This window comes from Manis pentadactyla, chromosome 9 (assembly GCF_030020395.1).
Source record: "Manis pentadactyla isolate mManPen7 chromosome 9, mManPen7.hap1, whole genome shotgun sequence".
Classification (NCBI taxonomy): Eukaryota; Metazoa; Chordata; class Mammalia; order Pholidota; family Manidae; genus Manis; species Manis pentadactyla.
The window spans coordinates 31,762,995-31,769,841 of NC_080027.1; the positions used below are offsets into that span (position 1 = coordinate 31,762,995).

The 6,847-nt window shown below is 42.1% G+C and overlaps 1 protein-coding gene across 18 annotated transcripts in view; it reads left to right on the forward strand.

The window, feature by feature from the left end:
• DLG2 (discs large MAGUK scaffold protein 2) overlaps positions 1–6,847 on the forward strand; it is a 1,919,888-nt gene that overhangs the window by 1,722,652 nt on the left and 190,389 nt on the right. The gene's annotated exons all lie outside the window — the stretch shown is intronic.

Sequence of the window (6,847 nt, forward strand, 5' to 3'; positions counted from 1 at the left end):
TTGTTTTGGGTACAGGGACTGTGTCTTATTCTTCTTGGATTTCCTTTACCTAACCCAAAGCTGACCTGAAATGATCCCTAATCCATGATGGTTTAGTGGATGCATGAATGAAAAGAGATGATAATAAGAGCTAACAGTTACTGAACATCTACTATATTCCTAGCACTGTGCTAAGCATCTTAAGTATGTTATCTCTTTTGATCCCTATAAGATCCCTATAATGTAGGGGTTTTATTTATCCCTATTTCATTGATGGGAAAACTGAAGTTGAGGAAGGTTAAGTAACTTGCCTAACGTCACTCAAGCTAATGATTGATAGAATTAGGATTTGTGCTCAAATCTGTCTACTTTCTGAGCTGGAATTCTCAGCCACCATAGCTGACAATACGGCAGCTGCACAAGGGGCGCCTCATGGCCCTCTCCCAGACCCCTGCCTCTTGCTCCTTTTGTAGAACGTACTTAAAGGAAGCAGCTAACAAATAAGACATCGTGTTGTATACTCTTTTTCCAACAAGTGCCTAAAATGGTACTTTCTGTGTCCCAAAGGCTATGTGTTTTAATCCTACAGGAACTAGACTTAGTCTTTATTTTGTCTGCTGCTTAGGCATAACCCTAAGTAAAACAGGGAATATGAGAACAATTGTTTGGGCTACCTGAATACTCATGATTCATTATAATTCCCTACTTTTTGTATCTGATTATTAAATCTTTTCAGTGCAGATGGAGCAAAAAAAAAAAGTAGATTATTCATTTTGTGATGGTGAAAGGGTTCTATTCAGAGTCAGTGTCCTATTTTTATTATTCTCCTTCCACTATGGCATTTCGGTGAATCCCCTGAGGGATACACTTTAAGGACATTGTTGCTTTCTCAGCAACACAGTGAAAGAAAGTAGCATCTCTGGCATCTGTTTATCTTTCCTCACGGTTTGGGTGGAGGCGTTATGCCCGTTCTTCAGTCATTCCCAAACTCAGAGTCATGGACGGAGCTGCTCATGTTGGAGTTCAGTTCTCTATCTTTCCATACCCTTTAGTCCACGGTGTTCTACTTCTTAGGTGAAGTCTCCATGTTTATTTCTGGGTGGGTATTTGGCCCTGAATCCCTGGAAATAGGGCTGGATGGTTAAAGAGGAAACCAGGTCATCACTGGCCCTTCTTTTCCTTCAGCCTCAGCAAGAGCCCCAGCTGCCTGCCTGCTGCAGCGCATCTCCTGCCCTTGAGCAAAAAGTAGAGGCCAAGGAAGGGCTCTTTCCCTCTATCTTTCTCAAAAGGCGAAGATAGCCCCCACTAATGTGTAAGTGATGCTTGCTGTGTGCTAGGCCTCCTGCTGAGCTCTTTAAATATACTATTCCATGTACTTACCAAAACAACCATATGAGGTATATACTGACTGGCACCTCCACTTTGTTTTTTAAAATAATGTAAATATTTGATTTTTCTATGGTAATTATTGAAAAGTTGTTTCCTCCCCAGCCCCATCCACCTCATACAGCTAACTACTATCTTTAGTTTGTTGTGCATCTTTCTGGAGTTACCCTCACAAACACAGCAACTCATATATATTCTTTTTCTTTCACCTCCTCTCTTACACAACAAAAGGAGCATCCTACACACCCTGTTCTGTGCCCTTCTTTTCTCGTTTATTGATGTGTCTTGAAGATCTTTCCATGCTGGTGCATAGAAAGCTTCACCATCTTTTCACAAGGATGTGGTAGCCCAATGTACATTGTACTTGAGTTTTACTAGCCCAATTTTAAAGATGAAACCAGGGCACAGAAAATTTATAATGCTGTTAAAGTCAAGAGAAAGACAGAATTCTCCCATGCCACCTACCTCTGACCCCGAGGGTGACAGAAATCTGAAGACCATCCAACAGAGAAATAAAAGCCAGACTCCCTCCACGTGCCTCCCAACGCCTGCCCTAGTGCAGCAGCTGCCTTCCATACTCCCCCGAGGCCCTGCTCAGAGCAGAGCAAATGCATATGCTTTGTTGTCTCCTCTCCATCCTTTCAATCCATTTGACGTATTTGAGGTCCTATCCTTCTGCCCACGTCTGCCTGCATTGGGACCCTTTAGATGTTGTTTTAGATACCTTTGGGAGTAGTTATTTGTGGTAAGCCTTGGAAATGTAAGGTGTGACTGCATGTCTCAAGGTGCCCGATGTTTGTGTATATTCAAAACTATTTTCCTGCCCTACTGACCTCTATGTGCCGCCCTCCGCCCACTTACCAAAGAGCCGGCTGTCTCTAAGGCAGCAAGAGCTGCTGATGTTGTTGGCCATCCTCTAGCAGTCCTCCGCCTGTCAGCTCAACTGATCCCTGCTGGCTCGTTCTGAACCCTTGGCTGCAGCCTCTGACTTGACAGCCACACTTCTGGAAGGCAACATGGTATGCGATGAGGGTGAGATAACTCAGTAAAGGCTGCCAGAACTTGGCACACAGCAAAAACCTCAGTAAAGATGATGATCATCTCATGTAATACTTTCAACATCATACAAACTCTTAAGTACAATTATTATCCCTATTATACAGATGTGAAAACTAAGGCTCAGAGAGGTTTTTGTTTTGCCAGACCTTGAATAAAACTTTAAGTGACAGAGGTCACTTCCAAGCTAAAGTTCTTATGAATATATAATTAAATAACATTAGGAAGGGACCCATGTTACAAAATGGCACATTATAGTATATTGTTAAAAAGACACTATACGTTCAGGCCAGGTTCACTCACAAAATAATCTTACTGTAAGAAAGGGTTTGATTAGCAACAAGATTCAGCTACATTCTTCAGCATATTACAATTACACTAAAATGAAACACCCACTCCCATTTCTGCAAATCCACCGGCCATATATTTTATTTCAGTCTCAGAAATGTTTGAAACAAGTGTTTTAGCCAATTTTGGAAAGAACAATTCCTTTTCAGTAATCCTAATTACAATATTAATAGTTACCATCCTTGTTACAAGCCAGGCACTGTACTAAGCTGTTTACCTCTATTATCTCGTGTACTCTCCCAAACAATTTATGGGATAGGCCTTATTGTTTTCCATTACAAATGGAGATTGAGGCTTAAGTGAGTATCTTGTCCACGTCTCAATAGGTTAGTAAGTGACAGAGGCCAGATATCAACTCAGATCAGCCTGTGACCAAAAGCCCCTGACTGAAATCACTTTGTATTACCATAATTTCCTCCCCTCAATGGTATGCAACACGGTGGCCACCTCCACCCCTCCAGCAAGGTGCTGAGACCCTGAGCCATACCTACTGCAAGTCCTGTAGAATCATTTCTCACTGGCCAAAGGTTTTAAATTACATGTCATAATTCTTACCAGCTGGATCTCAAGTCTCTGGGCCTCTCTGTTCAAGACAAAAAATACCACATGTGGTACATGTTCTCTTTTAATCCCTCATGCATTGTTAGCACCTTTAGATTTTTTTCAAAGCTTTTTATATATGTCATCTCATTTGTCAAGTCAGCAACTTTTCTTAACCAGGCTACTAGTGGGATTCTCCTTTCATATCTCCAACACCTCCATTTCTTTATAAGCAAGACCATTCCCAAGTATGGTCTTTCCAGACTAGATATTTACAAACTGCTTGTTTTATTGAAGGAGCTGGGAGTTAAGGAGAGCTCCAAAAACTGAACTCACCCTGGCTTAAAGAACTGAATGTGGTTAATCAAGCCTCTTAGAGCAAATTAGATGTCATCTGCTTTCTTAAGGCTTTGGGAATATAGACCTGCTGCTTAGAAACCTTGTTTGAATTAGTAGTACAACAAGCCAATTGCCTATGGTTTGATTAACTATTCATGACTTCTTACATAAAAGTAATTTGTCCTAAGTGAATTATTTGGATAAATATCAAGTATGTGTTATTATTTAGAGTCAACTTCCTTCTTTTTTAAGTAACAAATTTGATGTTCACCTTAGCTGAATTTATTGAGCACCTACTGTATGCTAGGTGCTGTTGAAGGCACTTTGGATTGCTTGATAAAAAGAGTAGAACCCAATGTTTTCTGCTTCCTCCTTCCACAATACAAAATGTTATGAACAGAGACCTGTGATTTCTTTGAAGTTAAAGAGCATGTCTTGCTGTTCTTACATGGAATACCTGATATAGGACCTCACCCATGCAAGGATCTTCAAAATAAAGTGAATAAATTCTTGCTTCATCTGCTTTTACAAAGGGAACTTTTAGGAGTCTTGGATCACAGAAAAAGGCATTCATACTTCTGTTTGCTGTAACAAAGATCAAAGATGGACTTCTGACTTGGTGTCTTACTGGAGGGTTGCAGCCCCAGGCAAGTTTACTATGGATTCGGTGAAATTGAGAAATGACAACTGAACGTTCTCAGGGTAAAAGGTTTATACCCAGCTTTATTCTCCCAGCGGTAGGTGGAGCACTAGGATTACCTCTGCATCTGGCAGTCTGCAGGTCTCTAATCCTCCTCTGTCTCTACCTCCACCCAGAGCCCTGGACAGAGCTCTTTGTACAGTGACTCAGTCAGTAATAGCTCATTGCCTACGGGTGTGGAAGCATAGCCTAGCAGTAGGCCAGTTACATCATCAAATAGTTCAGGGTCAGGTGAGGATCCTGGCCACAGGAACTTCCATTCCCCCACACACACACTCAGTACAAATTCTCTATCTTTAGGCTCCCATAGGGCTTTGCAACTCTCAGAGAGGGAAATCACTTTTTCCATTTGTGAGCCATGTCTTATTCCTCAATTTCCTTACTATGGTAGACACAGTAAGACATTCTGCACACAGGCATTCAGTCACTGTTTGTTGAACTGAGTGAGTCACAGGCTTCTTCATTTCCCTCCCAAAGAGCAGAGACAACATCTTGATCATTTATTTCCATTTCCATCTTATCTATAGTACATTGTGATGCACATTTTACACCTAAAGTGTGATCAGCAAATGCTTATGGACTTCAAGTCTCATCTCTCCCTTGGTTGAGTCCTTTGTACCACTATTTTGCTTTTTTGTAGTAAGCCCCCCAAAAGGAATCAAGGGGTGAGTGCCTTTCTGACTGACTGACTTACCCAATGAATGAATAATAACAATAATAACCAGTTTCATGAATAAAGTGCCTCCTCAAACAGCACAAAATGTCTCCCTCTCTCCTGGCAGGTTGGGGAACAGGATCCAGTAAAGGAAGGACTCATCCAAGGCCCCACAGAGATTGTACAGAAGCTAGAACTAGAACCCAGATTTTATTACCTCATGCCCAGATTTCTATCTTTTTAACATCTGCTTGCTTTCTCTTTCTTTATATCCCCACTGCTGCCTCTTGAGATCAGGCCCTGTCCCTCCCACCTGGACTGCCACACTCACCTCCTGACTGCACTCTCCGCTGCCAGCCTCAACACCTCCAGACCGTCCTCCACATGGTTGCCACGGTGATCTTCTAAACTGCACATCAGATGTTGTTTAACATCTTTTACATGCTCCCACTGCATGTGGGATAGAGTCCACAGTCTTTCACAAGAGCCATAGGACAGTGACAGATCACCCCCTGGCCCCCAGGCCTGCCTATCATTTCTCTCCCTCAGAGCCTATTGCCCAGCTGGATTCATATGTCTGTATGACCCTAGGCCTGGTTGTTTCATGCCACTGTGCATGGCTGCCCCTGTCTTACTGCTCTTTCTGCCCAGACCATCCCCTTATCCTGTCTCCTGGTATACAGCAGGTACCCACAGGCCTTCCAAGCAGACAGACAGAGGTCTCTTTTACTGGACTGCAACCTCTGTCCTCTGCCCCTCCATGGGTACTCCCTCATTCATTAGAGCTGGTGGTCACTAAACACCTCATGTACTTCCTTCTGCCTTCATACCTGTAATTCCTTTCACTAAGTTTTCAAATACATCTCTCTCCTAGGAGGCCGTGAACTCCAGAAGGACAGGGGCTGAGTCTTACTCATGTTTATGTTCACAGAACCTGGCAGTAGGTCAGGCATATAATAGACACTCTAATACACAGTTGCTGACTCTCTGGAATAAGCATAACTTCCGTAACCCTTCACAGTGAATTAACTCAACTTATGGTTTCCTTTAAATTAAGCCTCACATGGGATGATAGTTGAATTATGTAAGACTTAAAGGAAGGAGAGTTTATTTAAAGAAAAGCAGAACTTGAAATGCCTTTTAGGTGGTGGACATACATTTCACAGTGAACACAGGATAATGTATCAGCATACTGGTAAAGCAAAGTGGCCATAGTGTTACTGGATATTTCTGCAGAGCCCTCAGTGACCACTTCCCCACTGCTTCTCTCTCTAGCCCCTTGTTTACTGAAAGAAGTCAGTGTGGTTATCTGTTAAGTGATGAGAACTTGGGTCACATTCAGAACTTTATCTGGGAATAGATTTTCAGCTACTTTTCTAGCTCAGTCGTTAAACTCATTCTGCCTGATTTACCAATGGCTAAATTGTTCATTTGTTTATTTATTTATTATGCAAGTCCCCTGGACTTCAGTACTTGCTTCCAAATACTACTGCTCCATCTGGCTTAAATAGAGCATACTAAGAAGAAACGAGAGAAACAATGGGATGGGAAAGTTAAAGGGAAAAGAAACCATTTGGCAAACAGGAAGCAGAAAGAAATTCAGATGCTTTTTTCTTTCTTTATGATTTTGTGCTTGGGGAGAGAAGCGATTTTCAGCAGGAAGATGCACTTTCTATCTGGAAGTAAACATTTCTACCTGCAATGATCTGCTATTTAAAATCTAGGAGAGCTGAGTCTGTGAATGACTTTCTGAATCACGTTTAGGCAGGCTGGTCTCTGAGGCCCAGGACAATGGCCTTTGTTCTCCCCTTTTCCTGTTCATTAATCTCATGGGCACTCACTGC